The 25112-nt window shown below is 39.4% G+C and overlaps 1 long non-coding RNA gene across 1 annotated transcript in view; it reads right to left on the bottom strand.

Moving 5' to 3' along the window:
• Nucleotides 1-12165, bottom strand: part of LOC145862598 (uncharacterized) — a 49254-nt gene extending 37089 nt beyond the window's left edge. The window contains exon 1 of the long non-coding RNA XR_014382090.1: nucleotides 11827-12165. This is a non-coding gene — a long non-coding RNA (uncharacterized LOC145862598). The remainder of the gene's footprint in view (nucleotides 1-11826) is intronic.
• Nucleotides 12166-25112: the final 12947 nt, after the last annotated feature.

Here is a 25112-nt window from a genome sequence, read left to right as displayed (position 1 = left end):
ATGCGCCATGCTCGTAACCCTTATTTACCATTCGGATAGTGTCTTGAACGCACGAACAAAACGCCGCTGTTTGAATATGCATATAATTAGTAGATTTGGATATAAAACACCCTAAAGTTTCTAAAACTGTTTGAATGGTGTCTGTGAGTATAACAGAACTCATATGGCAGGCCAAAACCTGAGAAGATTCTATATGGGAAGTGCCCTGTCTGACCATTTCTTGGCCTTCTGTAGCCTTTTTATCAAAAATACAGGATCTCTGCTGTAACGTGACATTTTCGAAGGCTTTCATTGGCTCTCAGAAGGCGCCAGAACGTTGAATGATAACTCTGCAGTCTCTGGGCGAAAAACAGTAGGGGTTTTGGTGAGTGGTACTTCTGAGAACAATGACACTGGCGCACGCGTGCATGTGATGACTCCATTTTCTTATTTCAGTGTTTGAACGGATACGTCTCCCGGTTGGAATATTATCGCTTTTTTACGAGAACAATCGTATAAAAATTGATTTTAAACAGCGTTTGACATGCTTCGAAGTACGGTAATGGAATATTTAGATTTTTTTTTGTCACGAAACGCGCCGGCGCATCACCCTTCGGATAGTGTCTTGAACGCACAAACAAAACGGCGGTATTTGGATATAACTATGGATTATTTGGAACCAAAACAACATTGGGTGTTGAAGTAGAAGTCCTGGGAGTGCATTCTGACGAAGAACAGCAAAGGTAATCCAATTTTTCTTATAGTAAATCTGAGTTTGGTGAGTGCCAAACTTGGTGGGTGTCAAAATAGCTAGCTGTGATGGCCGGGCTATCTACTCAGAATATTGCAAAATGTGCTTTCACCGAAAAGCTATTTTAAAATCGGACACCGCGATTGCATAAAGGAGTTCTGTATCTCTAATTCTTAAAATAATAATGTTTTTTGTCAACGTTTATCGTGAGTAATTTAGTAAATTCACCGGAAGTTTTCGGTGGGTATGCTGGTTCTGAACAAAACATGCTAATGTAAAAAGCTGGTTTTTGATATAAATATGAACTTGATTGAACAAAACATGCATGTGTTGTATAACATAATGTCCTAGGAGTTTCATCTTATGAAGATCATCAAAGGTTAGTGCTGCATTTAGCTGTGGTTTTGGTTTTTGTGACATATATGCTAGCTTGAAAAATGGCTGTGTGATTATTTCTGGCTGGGTACTCTCCTGACATAATCTAATGTTTTGCTTTCGTTGTAAAGCCTTTTTGAAATCGGACAATGTGGTTAGATAAAGGAGAGTCTTGTCTTTAAAATGGTGTAAAATAGTCTTATGTTTGAAAAATGGAAGTTTTTGCATTTTTGAGGTTTTTGTAATTCGCGCCAATCTATACCATCGCTAGCGGAACGTCTGTCCCTAACAGGTTAACCTCGATACCCTGGGTCTCAAACCTGCCCTGTGCAACTGGGTCCTGGACTTTCTGACGGGCCGCCCCCAGGTGGTGAGGTTAGGAAACAACATCTCCACCCCGCTGATCCTCAACATTGGTGCCCCACAAGGGTGCATTCTCAGCCCTCTCCTGTACTCCCTGTTCACCCATGACTGTGGCCATGCACGTTTCCAACTCAATCATCAAGTTTGCAGATAACGCTACAGTGGTAGGCATGATTACCAACAACGACGAGACGGCCTACAGGGAGGAGCTGAGGGTCCTCGGAGTATGGTGTCAGGAAAACAACCTCACATTCAACGTCAACAAAACAAAGGAGATGATGTGGACTTTAGGAAACAGCAGAGGGAGCACCCCCCTATCCACATCAATGGGACAGTAGTGGAGAAGGAGGAAAGTTTTAAGTTCCTCGGCATACACATCACAGACAAACTGACGTGGTCCACCCACACGGACAGCGTGGTGAAGAGGGCACAGCACGCCTCTTCCACCTCCGGAGGCTGAAGAAATTTGGCTTGTCACCAAAAACACTCAAACTTTTATAGATGCGCAGTCGGCGGTGCGGCAACTGCTCCGCACACAGCCGCGGGGCTCTCAAGAGGGTAGTGAGTTCTGCACAACGCATCGCCGGGGGCGGGCTACCTGCCCTCCAGGACACCTACACCACCCAATGTTACAGGAAGGCCAAAAAGATCATCGGGGACCGCAATCACCCAATAGGGGGGCCTGTTCACCCCACTATCATCCAGAGGGCGAGGTCAGTGCAGGTGCATCAAAGCTGGGACCGAAAGACTGAGGGACAGCTTCTATCTCAAGGCCATCAGACTGTTAAACAGCCATCACTAACATTGAGTGGCTGCTGCCAACATACTGACTCAAATCTCTAGCCACTTTAATAATAAAAATTGGATGTAATACATGTATCACTAGTCACTTTAAACAATGCCACTTTATATAATGTTTACCCTACATTACTCATCTCATATGTATATACTGTACTCTATACCATCTACTGCATCCTGCCTATGCCATTCGGCCATCGCTCATCCATATATTTATGTATACATATTCTTATTCATTCCTTTACACTTACTCCTGTGTATAAGGTAGTTGTTGTGAAATTGTTAGATTACTTGTTAGATATTACGGCATGGTCGGAACTAGAAGCACAAGCATTTCGCTACACTCGCATTAACATCTGCTAACCATGTGTATGTGACCAATACACTTTGATTTGATTTGATTTGAAATAGACAGAAGCGTGATATATGGCAGACCAATCCAAACACATCTCTCGGTATGTCCAGCCCACTCATTATCTCAGCCAATCATGGCTAGTGGGAAGGTTGTGGACTTTTTCTGTGGCTTAACCAACTAGGCTCCTAATTTAACAATATTATTTGTATTTACAGATGGCATACAGGTCTGTTATTAAGGCACATGAAAGTTCACATGTTTGAGAATGCATTTGGTAGAAAAAAAGTTTACGTTCAAACGGCTCTCCTGTGAAGTACTGACCCGCGACATATGCCTAGTTTCCTGAAACATGTCACATATATTAACTCCAAATGTAGTCTGAACATTGTAATATGGCATAGCTGGTATGACTCTCTTGACATTAGTTAACTGCCTGGTAGAGTTCGGTTATTTCCAAGAAATAAAGTGGAATATAAAAAATGTACTTTTGGAAATTCCTATTTGAGTTGTAAGTAATAGGAATTTAAGATGAAATCATTTTTTCAACATGTTTTTCAAGAAGAGACAGTTAAAGGTGTAAAGAACCATGATCGTAAGGTTCTAATTGAAACCTTTCATGGTGCCATAAAGAACCCTTTCATAAGGTTTTATAAAGGTTCTGGGAACTGGTGACAGGTTGCCACTTATCAAACCAATCAACTTTTTTGCATAGGTGGAGCTCCAAACAGAGGTTTTGTTTCTGAAAAATGTTCAGCATCAAGCTAGGTATCATAAGATAAGAAACTAATGGTGAGTGTTATATGCAAGCCCTGCCACTCAAACACAAACTGTCCTACTTCCAATAGTCAAGACAACGAAATGACATTTGGAAGGATGGCCTTGTGAAACTACATCACGGCATATGTCCTTTTGCCAGTGCATATGAAAATGGACAGTTGGGCAGTTGATAAGATGGTATATCTTTATGCAGTATGCGCTAATGGCATACCATAGGAACATTCCATAGACTTGTACAAAAGTCCATCTGAACTGAATTATGAAATAATTATTCAAGTTGAGGGAGACAGTTACATCATTGGGACACATAGTATTTGCCAGACATCACCCTGCAGTATTCTGACCCAATCATATTGTTGTATAGTTTGTTATTGTCTCAGATTCCAGAGAGACCTGTTAGCACTAACATGCAAGGCTCAGTAATAATGACACGTCACTCTAACAATTAAAGGTATCAAACAAGATCACACACACACACACACACACACACACACACACACACACACACACACACACACACACACACACACACACACACACACACACACACACACACACACACACACACACACACACACACACACCACACACACACACACACCTAGTACACTGTGATTTCATATTACATCAGCAAAACTCAACCTGTGCTCTGTGAATGACGTTCAGAACTCTAAGGAATTCTACCAATTTAAGGTGTTGGAGACACACAAATGCTTTACTCCAGGGACCTAATAAGGCCCTAAAACAGCATAAACATTCAAAGTGAACCTGAGTACAGCTATATTGTCATTTGTCTGAGTACAACTTCCATTAGGCCTCAGCTTCAGTACAACCCTCACCCCTAAACTAGTCTTCCCTGCACAGGTCAAGAATCATGACTCTGTCACAGGTGGGATCTGAACCGTGGTATCCTGAGTGGAAAACCAACATCTTAATCAATAGTCCAAGAGGAAAGTCCCTCTTGGACTGAGGGTGACACTGATTTAGAAGTACCAGGCAGGGCTACCTCATCATGAGAGCATGAGTCTGACTCACCTCTGCTACACATTTTCCATTTAGGTCATTTAGCAGATGGGCGGGTGGCATTAATTATTAAAAGTCTCAGCCTTTGGGGGTTGGGGGGGTTGTTTTAAGATAAACAATTTGAAGTCAGTTCCAAAAGATATTTGATTTGGCCTTTACTACTATAGCCCATAGAAACACATTGAATAACACATTCATAAATGGCAAAAAAGACAGTCAAATAATAAATCATAAGGAATAAGGTTTTGAAGTGTCTGTCCTATATAAGAAAGCTCAGGAAATATATATAGATAATTGATTTACACTTATAATGGGGTAGGCACAAAACCTCCATACTTTCATACATTTTTTAAACCGGTTACCTTTAGATGAGTCCCGTGACACTTGTGGGGGTTGTAGAGTAAAACGGGAGAACGCCATGGTGTTCATGAGAATCCTCCCTTTTCACAACAGTTTGTAGCCAACTGGTTTTCACTGTCATTTTACTGTTTTTTTTATTTTGTATTTCCTTATCTGTTGTTTACCTAATACCTATTTTTTTTACTTAAAAATTGCACTGTTGGTGGCCTGTAAGTAAGCATTTCACTGTAAGGTCTACACCTGATGTATTCGGCGCACGTGACAAATGTGACCCAATTTCAGGAAACTAGGCATATGTTGCAAGTCACGACTTCACAGGAGAGCCTTATGAACGTACATTTTTGTAGCTTTGTAGCAAAATGCGGTGTTTTGCTGAAATTCCTTCTCGAACATGTGAACTTTCATGTGCCTTCATATCAAACTTGTATGTCATCTGTAAATACGAATAAAATGGTTAAATTACAAACCTAGTTGGTTTAGCCACAGAGAAAGTCAGCAACCTTCCCGCAAGCCATGATTGGCTGAGATAATGAGTGGGCTGGACATGCCGAGAGACGAGTTTGGATTGGTTTGCAGTCTTGTGTCTATAAAATGAGCTGCTCGTAATGCAGTCATTTATATATAACTTTAGCCATGGAGAACTGCAAATATGTTACTACTGCTCTCAATAATATTGCTGCCCTGAATTTATCAGGCGCTATTGACAAAGGTCAGTGGGAAAAAGTTGTGATGGACTACTTTCTAGATGACTATCGTGCCATACAATGCTGACTCTCTCACTCTGAAAATAACATGTTTTGAAATCAGTGAAACACTACCGTACATTCAAGCTATGCAAACTAAACGGAAACAACACAGGAGGTCTTATAAAAGGGGTTGCAGTCTCTCATGAAGCTTCCATGTTTCCAGGTAAGAATCTAGCTACAGATTCAGATTTTATACATTTCTAATTTTGTCAAAGTTGTTTTCATTGCAAGCTAAAGCTTGCTGTGAGCTAACCAGCTGGAGTTCGATGGCTGGCTTGCTAACTATCAATGAACCTAAACATTTTTGGTTGACTTTAGCTTGCTATGACAATCGGTTTGTATTGCTAGTAACGTTACTGTCACGACTTCTGCCGAAGTCGGGTCCTCTCCTTGTTCGGGCGGCGTCGCCGGTCTTCTAGCCATCGTCGATCCACTTTTCATTTTCCATTTGTTTTGTCTCGTTTTTCCACACACCTGGTTTCAATTCCCTAATTTACTTGTTGTGTATTTAACCCTCTGTTCCCCCCATGTCTTTGTTTGGGATTGTTTGTTGTAAGTGCTTGTGCACATGTTTACTGTTGCGCGTCAGGTTTTGTACCCATGTTGATTATTTTCTTGATGCCGTTGGTTTTGATATTAACCTCTCTAGGGTCGGCGGGACGAAATCGTCCCACCTACTCAACAGCCAGTTGAATCCCGTGGCGCGTTATTCAAATACCTTAGAAATGCTATTACTTCAATTTCTCAAACATATTACTATTTTACACCATTTTAAAGACAAGACTCTCGTTAATCTAACCACACTGTCCGATTTCAAAAAGGCTTTATAACGAAAACAAAACATTAGGTTATGTCAGCAGAGTACCCAGCCAGAAATAATCAGACACCCATTTTTCAAGCTAGCATATAATGTCACATAAACCCAGAAGACAGCTAAATGCAGCACTAACCTTTGATGACCTTCATCAGATGACAACCCTAGGACATTATGTTATACAATACATGCATGTTTTGTTCAATCAAGTTCATATTTATATAAAAAAACAGCTTTTTACATTAGCATGTGACGTTCAGAACTAGCATAGCCCCCGCAAACTTCCGATGAATTTACTAAATTACTCACGATAAACTTTCACAAAAAACATAACAATTATTTTAAGAATTATAGATACAGAACTCCTCTATGCACTCGCTATGTCCGATTTTAAAATAGGTTTTCGGTGAAAGCACATTTTGCAATATTCTCAGTACATAGCCCAGCCATCACGGCTAGCTATTTAGACACCCACCAAGTTTAGCACTCACCAAAGTCAGATTTACTATAAGAAAAATGTTATTACCTTTGTTGTTCTTCGTCAGGATGCACTCCCAGGACTTCTACTTCAATAACAAATGTTGGTTTGGTTCAAAATAATCCATAGTTATGTTCAAATATCCTCTGTTTTGTTCGTGCGTTCAAGACACTATCCGAATGGTAAATAAGGGTTACGCGCACGACGCATTTCATGACAAAAAATTCAAAATATTCTATTACCGTACTTCGAAGCATGTCAACCGCTGTTTAAAATCTATTTTTATGTCATTTTTCTCGTAAAAAAAGCGATAATATTCCGACCGGGAAAGCGTGTTTAGGTTCAAAGAGAGAGAAAATAAAAACATGGGATCCCCTCGTGCACGAGCCTCAGTCTGATGGTCCCCTGATAGAGCACTTACCAAAGGCGCTAATGTTTTTCAACCAGTGGCTGGAATTACATCATTCAGCTTTTTCCCGGGTTCTGAGAGCCTATGGGAGCCGTAGGAAGTGTCACGTTACAGCAAAGATCCTCAGTTTTCATTAAAGAGAGCCAAGAAGAACAAGATCTTGTCTGACAGGTCACTTCCTGTAAGGAATCTTCTCAGGTTTTTGCCTGCCATATGAGTTCTGTTATACTCACAGACACCATTCAAACAGTTTTAGAAACTTTAGGGTGTTTTCTATCCAAAGCCAATAATTATATGCATATTCTAGTTTCTGGGCAGTAGTAATAACCAGATTAAATCGGGTACGTTTTTTATCCGGCCGTGTAAATACTGCCCCCTAGCCCTAACAGGTTAAACTGCTCCGGCTACTACCTAGTTCTGCTTTCCTGCGTCTGACTTCCCTGCCACCAGTTACGCACCCCTTACAGCTACTCTATGGATTGGGATTATATTTCATATTTTAGCTAGCTAACATTAACATGACATGTCTAAACAAAAGACCCCAAGTTAAAGCTTGCTGTTAGCTAACTAACGTCTGGACACTATGTTTACCTGGAATTGTTCCTTATTGTAGGCTACTACCACTATTAGTCTTAATCTTTACTATACTACTCACTGTTTAGCACATGACCTCACACGTGAATCCTTGAAGAGATGGGTGGGGCTGGCTTAAGAGGTTGTGAACAATGCTGAATGGATATAGACAAAGGAGAGCACCCCAGTAGGTACGAAAACTTTCAAAGGCCCTTTTCTCAAAAATGAGTATACAAGTTGATCAACTTTCAAAGCAGAATTACTTTCCCATTCTTCCTCAATTCCAATGTATGATATACCATTTTCTAGAGTCGCTCCTTTTATCCAATGTAAAAAAAAATATTTCAAATGTTGCAACTTAAGACCGATTTGAGCTGGTCAGTCACAAATACATTTTGATTTGATGTAATTTTAGGCGGAAATTGAAGGGTCTGATCCTTAAGAGGTAAATAAATATGTGAATGACCAGCTTACTAGTTATAACTTATTAATACATGTGTGAATAACTAGCTTACTAACAGTTACAGATGTGGGAGTAATGATACATTTATGATGAATAAACAACTTACTAATCCATTACAAATGCTTTATTACCTGGTGTTATTTTAAAGTGTTACCACTGAATCTCTATATGTGACTCATTTCAGGAAACTAGGCATATGTCGCACGTCACTACTTCCCAGAAGAGGCATCTGACCGTAAACATTTACTTTAATCAATATGCGTTTTTTTGGGTTGGCAGAAATGCGTTCTGGAACATATGTGCAACTTTCATGTAACAAAAGTGTATGCTATCTGTAAATACGAAAGACAAAAAATTACGAGCTCAGTTGCTTTAGTCATGGAAAAAGACAGGAACCTTGCCGCTAGCCATGATTGGCTGATAATGGATTGGCTGGACATGTCAAGAGATGAGTTTGGATTGGTTTTCCATGTAGCATGCTTCTGACTTTAACATGAGCTGCTCAGAATGTGTAGATAATCCTTTCTACCTCTGCTTTTTTGAAAGATATCATGAAGAATTGCAAGTGTTACTACTGCTGCCCAGTTTCTGGAGGACGATCATGCCACGTTGACTCTCTCTGATTCTGAAAATTAATCAGACAATGAGGAAATCCATGATTTATGTAAAAACCTTTTCATTGAACCAGACATTGTAGAGTCTTCTGATGACAATGATGGGGAAGAAACGACAATCAACAGTATTGTTGTCATGGAAGAAATTGCCCGAGATGCCCGGTGGAAGCAGAGTATGATAGCTGAGGAGATGGAGAAAAGTTCTGGCTTTGATTGCAAATATGTAGAGGGATTCAAAAAGAGAGCAGAGAAGGATGTTGTATAAAACACCTATCTCCGGATTACAACCATGGTTTCCATGACAGTGTATGCTATCTGCACTCATCCATGTACTATAAATGGGTAAGAGTCTAGCAAGTTAAATTTTCAGATAGTATACGTTTCTAATTTTGTAAAAAAGTAGTTTTCATTGCTTGCTTGCTAGATAACATTACATCCATGATCTTTGTAGTTATATTACTCGTATCTCAGAAAGCCATTTGCATTGCTAGTTATAGCCTAATATTAGCTAACCTGTTATGGATAGGGGGCAGTATTTTCACGTCCGGATAAAAAACATACCCGATTTAATCTGATTATTACTCCTGCCCAGAAACTAGAATATGCATATAATTATTAGCTTTGGATAGAAAACACTCCAAAGTTTCTAAAACTGTTTGAATGGTGTCTGTGAGTATAACATAACTCATTTGGCAGGCCAAAACCTGAGAAGATTCTGTACAGGAAGTACCCTGTCTGACCATTTATTGGCCTTCTTGATCATCTCTATCCAAAACAGGGGATCTCAGCTGTTACGTGACACTTCCTATGGCTCCCATGGGCTCTCAGAAGGTGGCAAAAAGCTGAATGGTGGCTTTGCAGGCCCTGGCTGAAAAACATTAGCGCATTTTGATAGTGGTCGATCTGAGAACAATGAGACTGAGGCGCGTGCACGAGTCGACTCCATGTTTACTTTCTCTCTCTTTGAACGAAAACAACCACTCCCGGTCGGAATATGATCACTTTTTTTACGAGAAAAATGGCATAAAAATTTATTTTAAACAGCGGTTGACATGCTTCGAAGTACGGTAATGGAATATTTCAATTTTTTTTGTCACGAAACGCGTCGGGCGCGTAACCCTTCGTCACCCTTGGATAGTGTCTTGAACGCACGAACAAAACGCCGCTATTTGGATATAACTATGGATTATTTGGAACCAAACCAACATTTGTTATTGAAGTAGAAGTCCTGGGAGTGCATTCTGACGAAGAACAGGAAAGGTAATCAAACTTTTCTAATAGTAAATCGGAGTTTGGTGAGGGTCAAACTTGGTGGGTGTCAAAATAGCTAGCCTGTGATGGCGTGCTATCTACTCAGAATATTGCAAAATGTGTTTTCACCGAAAAGCTATTTTAAAATCGGACATAGCGAGTGCATAAAGGAGTTCTGTATCTATAATTCTTAAAATAATTGTCATGTTTTTTGGGAACGTTTATCGTGAGTAATGTAGTAAATTCACCGGAAGTGTTCGGTGGGAATGCTAGTTCTGAACGTCACATGCTAATGTAAAAAGCTGGTTTTTGATATAAATATGAACTTGATTGAACAAAACATGCATGTATTGTATAACATAATGTCCTAGGCGTGTCATCTGATGAAGATCATCAAAGCTGCATTTAGCTGTAGTTGTTTGTTTTTTTTGACATTATATGCTAGCTTGAAAAATGGGTGTCTGATTATTTCTGGCTGGGTACTCTGCTGACATAATCTAATGTTTTGCTTTCGCTGTAAAGCCTTTTTGAAATCGGACAGTGTGGTTAGATAAAGGAGAGTCTTGTCTTTAAAATGGTGTAAAATAGTCACATGTTTGAAAAATTGAAGTTTTTGTATTTTTGAGGAATTTGTAATTCGCGCCACGCCTATCATTGGATATTGGAGCAGGTGTTCCGCTAGCGGAACGTCTAGATGTAAGAGGCTAACTAATATTGTTAGCAACTCGGAAATCTCTGCCTTACAACTTCAGTGCATTGATAGGCCCAGGACTAGATAAAGAAAACTTAAGCAGGAAGTACCAGTGACTCGCTCAATAAGGAAGTGGTCAGATGGCGCAGATGCTACGCTACAGGACTGTTTTGCTAACACAGACTGGAATATGTTCCGGCATTCATCCAAAGGCATTGAGGAGTATGCCACCTCAGTCATCGGCTTCATCAATAAGTGCATCGACGACGTCGTCCCCACAATGACCGTACGTACATATCCCAACCAGAAGCCATGGATTACAGGCAATATCCGCATCAAGCTAAAGGCTAGAGCTGCCGCTTTTGTAAGGGGCTGCGATCTGAGCTGGGCAGGAGACTTCAGACATGGCAGCTAACTTATGGCCTAGCATGGCAGTGTCGTGTCTTTGGCTATGCCGGATTAAGTGATATGACATGCTAACTTATAAAATGATTTCTCTGTAATTAATATTACCTGATTAAGCTAATCATGTAAATGTAATTAACTAGAAAGTCGGGGCACCATGGAAGAACGTTTATAGAGCCGTTATCTTCTGAATAAACTCTTAAAATACTTTGTAATATTTTACATCGATAGCAGTCAATATTAACCCTTGTTTTATTTTCAGTCTCATAATGAAAGTTGTAAATTCTTGGTTATCTTCACGAACCCTGGCTAACAAGTTGAATCAGCAATACAAAATTGGGTTTAATTATTTATTTACTAAATACCTAACTAATCACACAGAATTACAAATACACAGAATACAATGATGTCATACAGAAAGCGTCCTGGTGGACGGAACCTGTATGAAAGCTGGTTACACAAAGGAAAGGGGGTTGGGCTTGAATGAAAGAGAGGGAAGATTTAGGAACAAAGAAACAGCAGCTATGCTATCGTAAATACATTATCTCATGCATTCTAAATTACCGCCCATTTGGAAAAGGAAAATGCAATAAATATTTACTCTGAGCTGCGCTTCGGTAGATTGGTCGTAGATGCTGGCCGGGTTGGCCAACAGATCTTCCTGTACTCGGAACAATGTCTCTGGTGGTAAATTGGATACGTGGTGGTATCTTCGTCCGTCTGTTAGACTGGATCCGTCGTCCGTCCTTTCCTAGCCCACGTCGACAGCGGCAGCTGTTAACTCAACGGCTAGGAAGTATCACTTCTGTAGTGAATAAGCTCAAAGTTCATACCATTCGCCATCAAAGCTCCCGCCGAGGTTGGCATAGTTCTGTCCTTGATATGTGTGTCTCCTTCTAACGTGGAGGCTGCAGCCCTCCCGTACTGGAACTACTGATTATCTTTTCGTCAAAGGATTATATAGTGGGGAGGGGGAGGGAGGTGTTTCATCGTTTATAACCCCTGTCTCTTCACAGGGTTGGGTTACTGATCTTTTTTATGTACTTCTTTATTGCTTGGCAATTTGGTCTTGATATCTATTGACCGCTATGTTGCTGTGTGATCCCTTATTATACCACTCTAGAATAACAATAACAGGAATTATGTGTTGTATATCCATCACCTGGTGTTGTTGTATCATATACGATGCTGTTATTTAAAAAAACTTTGTAAATGTACAGGTACCCAGTAGGTGTTTGAAATAATGTTTTATTTTTGAAGGAATAACACGGGGTAATATCATTGACCTTGTAATTACAATGGTTGTCCCGTGCTCTATTATTATAACACTTTATATGAAAATCTTTGTGGTGGCCAGATCACAGGCCAGAAAGGTATTTTCAAAAGAGGCTGGCAGTGTGTCTGGTGTTAAAACTCTACAGGCTAATAAGTCTGAGAGAAAAGCAGCAAAAACTCTTTCTATTGTTGTTTTCAACTATTTCATTTGTTGGATTTCAACTCTATTTATTAACTTTTTTTTTCTTTTTTAACTGACAATTTCTTATCATATTTCATCATTTTTCTGCCACTTGTTAATTCTTTAATTAATCCAATAATTTATGCTTTATTTTATCCATAGTTCAAAGTCACAGCTAAACTTTTATTAACATTGAAGATAAGACATTCATAGTTCCTATAATTTTATTCCCTAGGTTTGATAAAGTTTTGTTCTACAATTGTTGTAAGTATTTATTTCATGTAACAATACACTGACATTACTTACGTCAGTGTTGTCATCATAGATACATGTGGTGTTGATACAGATTGATTTGTCTGCATTGGATTGGAATGACTTAGAGAAGGCATAAGAAAGCTTAAGCTTGTTTTATAAAAAACATCATAGTCATTGTGGATTGTGTACTCTAAATCATAAGGTTGTGGTTGTTCCGTGTTACTTAATGATAAATAGTAAGTATTCTAATAGTACATTCGAATCCCCGAGCTGTCAAGGTACAAATCTGACGTTCTGCCCTTGATCAAGGCAGTTAACCCACTGTTCCTAGGCCGATTAAACAACAAGCACACAACACAGAGGATGTTTGTCACGACTTCCACCGAAGTCGGCTCCTCTCCTTGTTCGTTCAGCGATCAGCGATCGACGTCACCGGCTTTCTAGCCATCGCCGCTCCATTTCTAATATTACATTGGTTTTGACTTGTTCCATTACAGACCTGGTTTTCATTCCATAATTACTGCATGTATTTAGTAATCTGTTTCCCCTCCATGTCTTTGTATGTCATTTCCTTTTTGTGATGTGGATTATTGTCGGTTCCCATGTTCCGTGTTTTTTCCACGTTATTGTTTTGATGTGCTGTATTTTGTGGAATGGAATTAAAGTGCGCCTGTTCACTACACTTTGCTCTCCTGCACCTGACTTCTCCTCCCGTACACACCCTGGACAATGTTAAAGGAAATATATTGAACATTTTATTCCAAAACAGTCACACTGTTGTAATAGTGTGCTGAAGGAAGTAACGTGTTTTGTCTGTAAATGATAACATTCTTGCTTTTAGGCAGTGACTGATTGCAGTCACTCATTAGAAATCAAATCAAATTGTATTGGTCAAAAACATGTGTTTAGCAGATCTTATTGCGTGTGTAGCGAAATGCTTATGCATCTAGTTCCGACAGTGCAGCAATATCTAACAAGTAATATCTAAGAATTTCACAACAAATTCCTAATACACACAAATCTAAGTAAAGGAATGGAATTAATAATATATGAATATATGGATGAACAATATCAGAGTGGCACAGACTAAGAGCAGTTCATAGACTGCTTACATGGAAAAGGAACCAGTATATAAATACATAATTTAAGTACATAATTTAACTGAACATTAAGTTTCAAGGTTTACTACCATAATACACAACAAAATCATTTCAAAATCACATTTTATTGGTCAAATACACATGTTTAGCAGATGTTATTGCGGGTGTAGTGAAATGCTTTTGTTCCTATCTCCAACAGTGCAGTAGTATCTAACAATTCACAATAATACACACAAATCAAAAAGTAAAGGATGGAATTTAAAAATATATACACATTTTAGGACAAGCAATGTCTGAGAGGTATTGACAAAAAATACAGTAGAATACAGTATGTACATATGATGTGGGTAAAATAGCACGTAAATATTATTAAAGTGACTAGTGTTCCATTATTAAAGTGACCAGTGATTCCATGTCTATGTACACAGGGCAGCATCCTCGAAGGTGCAGGGTTGAGTAACCGGGTGGTAGTCGGCAAGTGATGGCTATTTAACAGTCTGATGGCTTTGAGATGTATTTCAGTCTCTCGATCCCATCATTGATGCACCTGTACTGACCTCGCCTTCTGGATGATAGCGGGGTGAACAGGCCGTGGATTGGGTGGTTGATGGTCTTGATGATCTTTTTGCCCTTCCTGTGACATCGGGTACAGTAGGTGTCCTGGAGGGCAGGCAGTGTGCTCCCGGTGATATGTTGGGAAGACTACACCATCCTCTGGAGAGCCCTAAGCATTCAGACCCTTTACTCAGTAACTTGCTGAAGCACCTTTGCCAGTGATTACAGGGTATGACGATACAAGCTTAGCACATCTGTATTTGTGGAGTTTCTCCCTCAGATTCATTTGCTTGCCTAGTTATAGCCTAATGTTAGCTGACTAACATTGAACCTGGTTAGTTAGCTACTTGCAGATTCATGCAGGATAGTAATGTCATGACTTGGGATTATGGTTAATTGTTAGCGGTTTTAACAAAAGACTCCACTATGCAAGTAACCATTTCAGGTGCGTTTGTAAATTCATTCTGGCCATCTACTCCGATTTCAGAGCACTCTCGTCTGAATGTGCCAGTGCGCAGAATAACTAATGAATTCACTCATCAACCGTTGAATATGGCCGGTGTCAGTAAACGTCCGCAATTAAAGCATAGTTAAATTGTTACCAGCAGCACAGTTACAGTCACCAACGCTCTGGATAACATGAAAACCACCTAACCAGCCCTACTAAGGTGAGTAAAATGGTCAGAGTTTGGGTGGGGGCTAAAGATTAGAGGATGTGAACCATGCTGAATGGGAGGAGACAAAGAACAGCTCTCCAGTAGGTCCCAATATTCAAAGGCCATTTTCTCAAAAGTGAGATAACAAGTATATCAAATTTCAAAGCAGAATTTCTTTCTCATTGTTCCTCAAATGCAATGCATGATATACCATTTTGTAGCTCTGTGTCTCTGCTTTTATCCAATGTTAAAAACTAAATTTCAAATTTTGCTACGTAAGACCGAATCAAGGCGGTCGGTCACATATGTCGGTCCAGAATCAACACTGATATATGATGACCCTAGATCAACACAGATATATGAAGATCCAGGTTCAACACAGATATGAAGATCCAGGATCAACACAGATATGATATTATCCAGTGTCAATTCAACTAAATAATGATCAAGGATCAACACAGATATAATATGATCCAGGATCCATATAGACACATCTTACATGCTAAATGCTTGTTTCACAAACGCAGCACTAATTTCACGACTTGAATCAGGCCTCTGATAAGGCCTTTCCAAGTTGTTTACCTAAAGTAGACATTAGTTTGCTTTTTGAGATGTTACTACATTCATACTGTAACCCTAATTGTCAGCACTTCATAATAGCACATTGTAATTAAGCATTTATAATGAGTTAGTAAAAAGTTTATTCATCACTTATGAATAAATGTGTAAATACCTATCTTACTAACATTTACAAACGTGGGAGTAATGATAAATAAATGAATACATGATTTACTAATCTATTATAAATGCTTTATTCCAAAGTATTTTTATAAAGTGTTACTGAATATCTGTATGTGAGTAATTTCAGGAAACTAGGCATATATCACACATCACTGCTTAACAGGAGAGGCATTTGAGTGTAAACATTATTTTTTTTTAAATCTAAATGCGTTTTTTTTGCCAGAATTGTCTTCTGGAAAATATGAACTTTCATGTGACTAAATACCCTCTTGAGGCTACAATCCCGCTAATGGGATTGGTTGGACAACAACCAGTGAGATAGCACGGCGCGATATTCAAAACAAAATAATCTCAAAATTAAAATTCAAGTATTATACGGCATTTTAAAGATACTCAACTCGTTAATCCAATCACATTGTCTTATTTAACCTCTATGGGCTAGGTGGGACGCAAGCGTCCCACCCGTGGTGCACTCCATCAACAGCAGGTGCATTTCAAGAGCGGCAAATTTGAATCCAAATAAATGTCAAAATTCAAATTTTTCAAACATACAACTATTTTACACCCTTTGAAAGATAAACATCTCCTTAATCTAACCACGTTTTACGATTTCAAAAAGGTTTTACGGCGAAAGCATAAATTTAGAGTATGTTAGGACAGTACATTTACAAGAGTTGTGTGTAATGTTGTGCCAATTCAAAGACAGGCGTCACCAAAACCATAAAATCAGCTAAAATTATGCACTAACCTTTTACAATCTCCAACAGATGACACTCCTAGGACATTGTGTTAGACAATGCATGCATTTTTAGTTCTATCAAGTTCATATTTATATCCAAAAACAGCGTTTTACTGTGGCGTTGATGTTCAGGAAATCGTTTCCCTCCAATAACCGGCATTCAAGTCAGCACCACAAATTAAATAATTAAAATTAGAAAACATTGGTAAAATATTATATTGTCATTTAAAGAATTATAGATTTACATCTCTTGAACGCAATCAACTTGCCAGATTTAAAAATAACCTTACTGGGAAATCACACTTTGCAATAATCTGAGCACTGCGCCCAGAAAAATACGCGTTGCGATACAGACTAGCCGCCATGTTGGGGAGATCTAAAATCGAAAATACTATGTAAATAATCCATTACCTTTGATTCTCTTCATCAGATGTCACTTCCAGGTATCACAGGTCCATAACGAATGTAGTTTTGTTCAAAAAAGCTCATCATTTATGTCCAAAAATCTCCGTCTTGTTAGCACATGATCTAAGCCCGCCGGACTTCACTTCATGAACGAGGGGAAAAAATATATTTACGTTCGTTCAAACATGTCAAACGTTGTATAGCATAAATCAATAGGGCCTTTTTTAACCAGAACATGAATAATATTCAAGGTGGACGAATGCATTCTCTTTTATAACGTATTGGAACGAGGGTACCCAACATGAACTCGCACGCCAGGTGTCTAATGGGCCATCATCGTTCCATGGCTCTTGTTCGGTCAGATCTCCCTCCAGAAGACTCAAAACACTCTGTAAAGGCTGGTGACATCTAGTGGAAGCAATAGGAAGTGCCAAAATATTCCTCAGCCCCTGTGTTTTTCAATGGCATAGGTTTAAAGGTAATACAACACATCTGGTATCCACTTCCTGTCAGAAAATGTCTCAGGGTTTTGCCTGCCAAATGAGTTCTGTTATACTCACAGACACCATTCAAACAGTTTTAGAAACTTTAGGGTGTTTTCTATCCATATATAATAAGTATATGCATATTCTAGTTACTGGGTAGGATTAGTAACCAGATTAAATCGGGTACATTTTTTTATCCAGCGTGCAAATACTGCCCCCTAGCCCTAACAGGTTAAAAAAGGTTTTACGGTGAAAGAAAAACATTTGATTATTTTAGCATAGGACCTCAGCAAAGAAAAAAAAAGCCATTTTCCAAACACGATAGCATCACAAAACCAGATATACAGCTAAAATTAAGCACTAACCTTTGACAATCTTCATCAGATGACACTCCTAGGACATCATGTTAGACAATACATGCATTTTTTGTTCGATCAAGTTTATATTTATATCCAAAAACCCAATTTTTACATTGGCGCGTGGCGTTCAGAAAATGTTTTCTCCCCATAACTGCCAGTGAATAGGCACATTTAATTTACGGAAGAACTCATAAACGTTGAAAAATTTTCTAACAATTATTTAAAGAATTAGAGATAATCTACTCCTTTATGCAACCACTTTGTCAGATTTCAAAATAACGTTACAGAAAAAGCACATTGTTCAATATTCTGAGTACAGAACTTAGCCTTCAATGCTAAGCTATACAGTTAGCCTACAACCACGGCGTCAACAAATCTCTAACAATATGTTCGAAATATTTACTTACCTTTGCTGATCTTCGGCGGAATGCACTCGGATGGGCACCCACTTCCACAAGAAATGTTCATTTGTTCTGCAAAGCCCATCATTTATGTCCAAATACGTCCGTTTTGTTGACCCATCCAGAACCCTTTACAATGCCATGTGGCGTGGACGCAAATCCATAGACGAAATGTTCAAAGTTCCATTACCGTTTGTAGAAACACGTCAAACGATGTTTACAATCAATCCTTTAGGGTATTTTTTTTACGTAAAATTGCGATAATTTTACAACCAGGCAATAGCTATTCATCCAAGAGGAAAAATAAAAAGACGATGACGTCACGTGTACGCACATCATAAGACACCTCTCCTCAGACTGGCCTGTGATTGACTGAGCCAAAATGATCTGCCCGGTAACAGATGACGGTTGAAACCTGTTCATAAAGATTGCTGACAGCCAATGGAAGAGTTAGGAGGTGTAACGTAAATCCTATGTCACTGTAGTTTTCCAAGGGATTCTAAACAGAAACTACATTTCTAAATTCTCCCACTTCCTGATTCAATTTTTCTCAGGTTTTTTGCCTGCCATATGAGTTCTGTTTTACTCACAGACACCATTCAAACAGTTTTAGAAACTTCAGAGTGTTTTCTATTCAAATCTACTAATAATATGCATATTCACTTTTCTGGGCCAGAGTAGTAACCTGTTTAACCTGTTAGGGCTAGGGGGCAGCATTTGCACGTCTGGATAAAATTTTTTTACCCGATTTAATCTGGTTACTAATCCTACCCAGTAACTAGAATATGCATATACTTATTATATATGGATAGAAAACACTCTAAAGTTTCTAAAACTGTTTGAATGGTGTCTGTGAGTATAACAGAACTCATTTGGCAGGCAAAACCCTGAGACATTTTCTGACAGGAAGTGGATACCTGATGTGTTGTATTACCTTTAAACCTATCCCATTGAAAAACACAGGGGCTGAGGAATATTTTGGCACTTCCTATTGCTTCCACTAGATGTCACCAGCCTTTACAAAGTGTTTTGAGTCTTCTGGAGGGAGATCTGACCGAACAAGAGCCATGGAACGATGATGTCCCATTAGACACCTGGCGCGCGAGTTCATGTTGGGTACCCTCGTTCCAATACGTTATAAAAGAGTATGCATTCGTCCACCTTGAATATTATTCATGTTCTGGTTAAAAAAGGCCCTAATGATTTATGCTATACAACGTTTGACATGTTTGAACGAACGGAAATATATTTTTTCCCCTCGTTCATGACGAGAAGTCCGGCTGGCTTAGATCATGTGCTAACAAGACGGAGATTTTTGGACATAAATGATCAAATCAAATTTCAAATTTATTTATATAGCCCTTCGTACATCAGCTGATATTCTCAAAGTGCTGTACAGAAACCCAGCCTAAAACCCCAAACAGCAAGCAAAGCATGTGAAAGAAGCACGGTGGCTAGGAAAAACTCCCTAGGAAAAACTCCCTAGAAAGGCCAAAAACCTAGGAAGAAACCTAGAGAGGAACCAGGCTATGAGGGGTGGCCATTCCTCTTCTGGCTGTGCAGGGTGGATATTAAAACAGAACATGGTCAAAATGTTAAAATGTTCATAAATGACCAGCATGGTCAAATAATAATAATCATAGTAGTTGTCGAGGGTGCAACAAGCACGTCCGGTGAACAGGTCAGGGTTCCATAGCCGCAGGCAGAACAGTTGAAACTGGAGCAGCAGCACGGCCAGGTGGACTGGGGTCAGCAAGGAGTCATCATACCAGGTAGTCCTGAGGCATGGTCCTAGGGCTCAGGTCCTCCGAGAGAAAGACAGAAAGAGAGAAAGAGAGAATTAGAGAGAGCATATTTAAATACACACAGGACACCGGATAAGACAAGAGAAATACTCCAGATGTAACAGACTGACCCTAGCCCCCCGACACATAAACTACTGCAGCATAAATACTGGAGGCTGAGACAGGAGGGATCAGAAGACACTGTGGCCCCATCCGATGATACTCCCGGACAGGGCCAAACAGGCAGGATATAACCCCACCCACTTTGCCAAAGCACAGCCCCCACACCACTAGAGGGATGTCTCCAACCACCAACTTACCGTCCTAAGACAAGGCCGAGTATAGCCCACAACGATCTCCGCCATGGCACAACCCAAGGGGGGGGGGCGCCAACCCAGACAGGAAGACCACGTCAGTGACTCAACCCACTCAAGTGACGCACCCCTCCCATGGACGGCATGGAAGAACACCAGTAGGCCAGTGACTCAGCCTCTGTAAAAGGGTTAGAGGCAGAGAATCCCAGTGGAAAGAGGGGAACCGGCAAGGCAGAGACAGCAAGGGCGGTTCGTTGCTCCAGCCTTTCCGTTCACCTTCACACTCCTGGGCCAGACTATACTTAATCATAGGACCTACTGAAGAGATAAGTCTTCAGTAAAGACTTAAAGGTTGAGACTGAGTCTGCGTCTCTCACATTGGTAGGCAGACCATTCCATAAAAATGGAGCTCTATAGGAGAAAGCCCTACCTCCAGCCGTTTGCTTAGAAATTCTAGGGACAATTAGGAGGCCTGCGTCTTGTGACCGTAGCGTACGTGTAGGTATGTACGGCAGGACCAAATCGGAAAGATAGGTAGGAGCAAGCCCATGTAATGCTTTGTAGGTTAGCAGTAAAACCTTGAAATCAGCCCTTGCCTTAACAGGAAGCCAGTGTAGGGAGGCTAACACTGGAGTAATATGATCAAATTTTTTGGTTCTAGTCAGGATTCTAGCAGCCGTATTTAGCACTAACTGAAGTTTATTTAGTGCTTTATCCGGGTAGCCGGAAAGTAGAGCATTGCAGTAGTCCAACCTAGAAGTAACAAAAGCATGGATTAATTTTTCTGCGTCATTTTTGGACAGAAAATGAGCTTTTTTGAACAAAACTACATTCGTTATGGACCTGTGATACCTGGAAGTGACATCTGATGAAGAGAATCAAAGGTAATGGATTATTTACATAGTATTTTCGATTTTAGATCTCCCCAACATGACGTCTAGTCTGTATCGCAACGCGTATTTTTCTGGGCGCAGTGCTCAGATTATTGCAAAGTGTGATTTCCCAGTAAGGTTATTTTTAAATCTGGCAAGTTGATTGCGTTCAAGAGATGTAAATCTATAATTCTTTAAATGACAATATAATATTTTACCAATGTTTTCTAATTTTAATTATTTAATTTGTGACGCTGACTTGACTGCCGGTTATTGGAGGGAAACGATTTCCTCAACATCAATGCCATAGTAAAACGCTGTTTTTGGATATAAATATGAACTTGATAGAACTAAAAATGCATGCATTGTCTAACATAATGTCCTAGGAGTGTCATCTGATGGAGATTGTAAAAGGTTAGTGCATCATTTTAGCTGGTTTTATGGTTTTGGTGACCCGGTCTTTGAATTGACAAAACATTACACACAACTCTTGTAAATGTACTGTCCTAACATACTCTAAATTTATGCTTTCGCCGTAAAACCTTTTTGAAATCGTAAAACGTGGTTAGATTAAGGAGATGTTTATCTTTCAAAGGGTGTAAAATAGTTGTATGTTTGAAAAATTTGAATTTTGACATTTATTTGGATTCAAATTTGCCGCTCTTGAAATGCACCTGCTGTTGATGGAGTGCACCACGGGTGGCACGCTAGCGTCCCACCTAGCCCATAGAGGTTAAATTGGGTACGTTTTTCATCTGGCTGTGAAAATACTGCCCCCTAGCCCCTAGAGGTGCATACAACAAAAGTATATGCTACCTGTAAATGAGAACACAATTGTTCAATTAACTTTTTAGGACAGGGGGCAGTATTCGGAAGTTTGGATGAGAAGCGTGCCCAAAGTAAACTGCCTGTTTCTCAGGCCCAGAAGCTAGGATATGCATATAATTGGTAGATTTGGATAGGAAACACTCTCCAAAACTGATAAAATAATGTCTGTGAGTATAACATAACTGATATGGCAGGAGAAAACCTGAGGAAAATCTATCCAGGAAGTGGGACTTTTTGATGTGTCTACTTTTCAATTAAAAGCCTATACAGTGTCCATTGGGTTAGGACCTAGATTGCAGTTCCTAGGGCTTCCATTAGATGTCAATAGTCTTTAGACATTGTTTCAGGCTTGTATTCTGAAAAACGAGGAAGAATGAGATCTTTCTTTCAGTGTACTGTAGAATGAAACAGTGCTCCTTTGCGTGCGTGACCGATAGTGTGCCCTTCGTTCTTTTTCCTTTCTATTGAAGACACTATTGTCCGGTTGAAATATTATCGATTATTTTGAAAATAGACAACCTGAGGATTAATTATAAACATCGTTTGACATGTTTCGACAAACTTTACCGGTACTATTAGGATGTATTCGTCTGCCTGTTGTGCCCGGCATTGAGCCAGTGGATAACTGAACAAAACGCGCCAACAAAACAGAGTTTTGGGGACATTAAAAGGAACTTTATCGAACAAAATGAACATTTATTGTGTAACGGGGACTCTTGTAAGTGCAACAAGATGAAGATCATCAATGGTAAGTGATTAATTTTATCGCTATTTCTGACTTTTGTGACTCCTCTACTTGGCTTGATAATGTTTGAATGCTTTTGTAAGCGGGGCGCTGTCCTCAGATAATCGCATGGTGTGCTTTCGCCGTAAAGCCTTTTTGAAATCTAACACAGCGGCTGGATTAACAAGAAGTTAAGCTTTATTTTGATGTATAACACTTGTATTTTTATGAATGTTAAATATTTATAATACTGTAATTTGAATTTCGCGCTCAGCAATTTCACCGGATGTTGTCGAAGTGTGCCGCTAGCGGGTCGCCTATCCTAATTAACCTGTTGGGTCTAGGGGGCAGCATTTGCACGTCTGGATAAAAAAAATGTACCCGATTTAATCTGGTTACTAATCCTACCCAGTAACTAGAATATGCATATACTTATTATATATGGATAGAAAACACTCTAAAGTTTCCAAAACTGTTTGAATGGTGTCTGTGAGTATAACAGAACTCATTTGGCAGGCAAAACCCTGAGACATTTTCTGACAGGAAGTGGATACCTGATGTGTTGTATTGACTTTAAACCTATCCCATTGAAAAACACAGGGGTTTAGGAATATTTTGGCACTTCCTATTGCTTCCACTAGATGTCACCAGCCTTTACAAAGTGTTTTGAGTCTTCTGGAGGGAGATCTGACCGAACAAGAGCCATGGAACGATGATGGCCCATTAGACACCTTGCGCGCGAGTTGATGTTGGGTACCCTCGTTCCAATACGTTATAAAAGAGTATGCATTCGTCCACCTTGAATATTATTCATGTTCTGGTTAAAAAAGGCCCTAATGATTTATGCTATACAACGTTTGACATGTTTGAACGAACGGAAATATATTTTTTCCCCTCGTTCATGACGAGAAGTCCGGCTGGCTTACATCATGTGCTAACGAGACGGAGATTTTGGGACATAAATGATGAGCTTTTTTGAACAAAACTACATTCGTTATGGACCTGTGATACCTGGAAGTGACATCTGATGAAGAGAATCAAAGGTAATGGATTATTTACATAGTATTTTCGATTTTAGATCTCAACAACATGACGTCTAGTCTGTATCGCAACGCGTATTTTTCTGGGCGCAGTGCTCAGATTATTGCAAAGTGTGATTTCCCAGTAAGGTTATTTTTAAATCTGGCAAGTTGATTGCGTTCAAAAGATGTAAATCTATAATTCTTTAAATGACAATATAATATTTTACCAATGTTTTCTAATTTTAATTATTTAATTTGTGACGCTGACTTGACTGCCGGTTATTGGAGGGAAACGATTTCCTCAACATCAATGCCATAGTAAAACGCTGTTTTTGGATATAAATATGAACTTGATAGAACTAAAAATGCATGCATTGTCTAACATAATGTCCTAGGAGTGTCATCTGATGGAGATTGTAAAAGGTTAGTGCATCATTTTAGCTGGTTTTATGGTTTTGGTGACCCGGTCTTTGAATTGACAAAACATTACACACAACTCTTGTAAATGTACTGTCCTAACATACTCTAAATTTATGCTTTCGCCGTAAAACCTTTTTGAAATCGTAAAACGTGGTTAGATTAAGGAGATGTTTATCTTTCAAATGGTGTAACATAGTTGTATTTTTGAAAAATTTGAATTTTGACATTTATTTGGATTCAAATTTGCCGCTCTTGAAATGCACCTGCTGTTGATGGAGTGCACCACGGGTGGCACGCTAGCGTCCCACCTAGCCCCAAGAGGTTAAGAGCTTTGTTGGTTTATCCACGGAAAAAGACATGAACCTTCCACCTAGCTATGAATGGCTGAGATAATGGATGGGCTGGACATACCGAGAGATGAGATTGGATTGGTCTACCATTTAGCATGCTTCTGTCTATTTACATTTACATTTAAGTCATTTAGCAGACGCTCTTATCCAGAGCGACTTAGAAATTGGTGCATTCACCTTATAATATCCAGTGGAACAAACAACCACTTATAACATGAGCTGCTCAGTATGTGTAGATAATCGTTTCTACCGCTTTTTTTTAAGATACATGAAGAACTGCAAAAGTGTTGCTACTACTCTCCAGTTTCTGGAGGACGATCGTGCCATGTTGACTCTCTGATTCTGAAAATCAGACGTTGAGGAAATCTCTCATTTAGGTTAAAACATGTTAATTGAACCAGACATTGTAGAGTCTTCTGAT

The sequence above is a fragment of the Salmo salar genome, chromosome 21 (genome assembly GCF_965601325.2).
Source record: "Salmo salar chromosome 21, fSalSal1, whole genome shotgun sequence".
NCBI classification, from domain to species: domain Eukaryota; kingdom Metazoa; phylum Chordata; class Actinopteri; order Salmoniformes; family Salmonidae; genus Salmo; species Salmo salar.
Note: the sequence above shows the minus strand (reverse complement) of the source record. Positions and strands in the feature narration are given on the sequence as shown.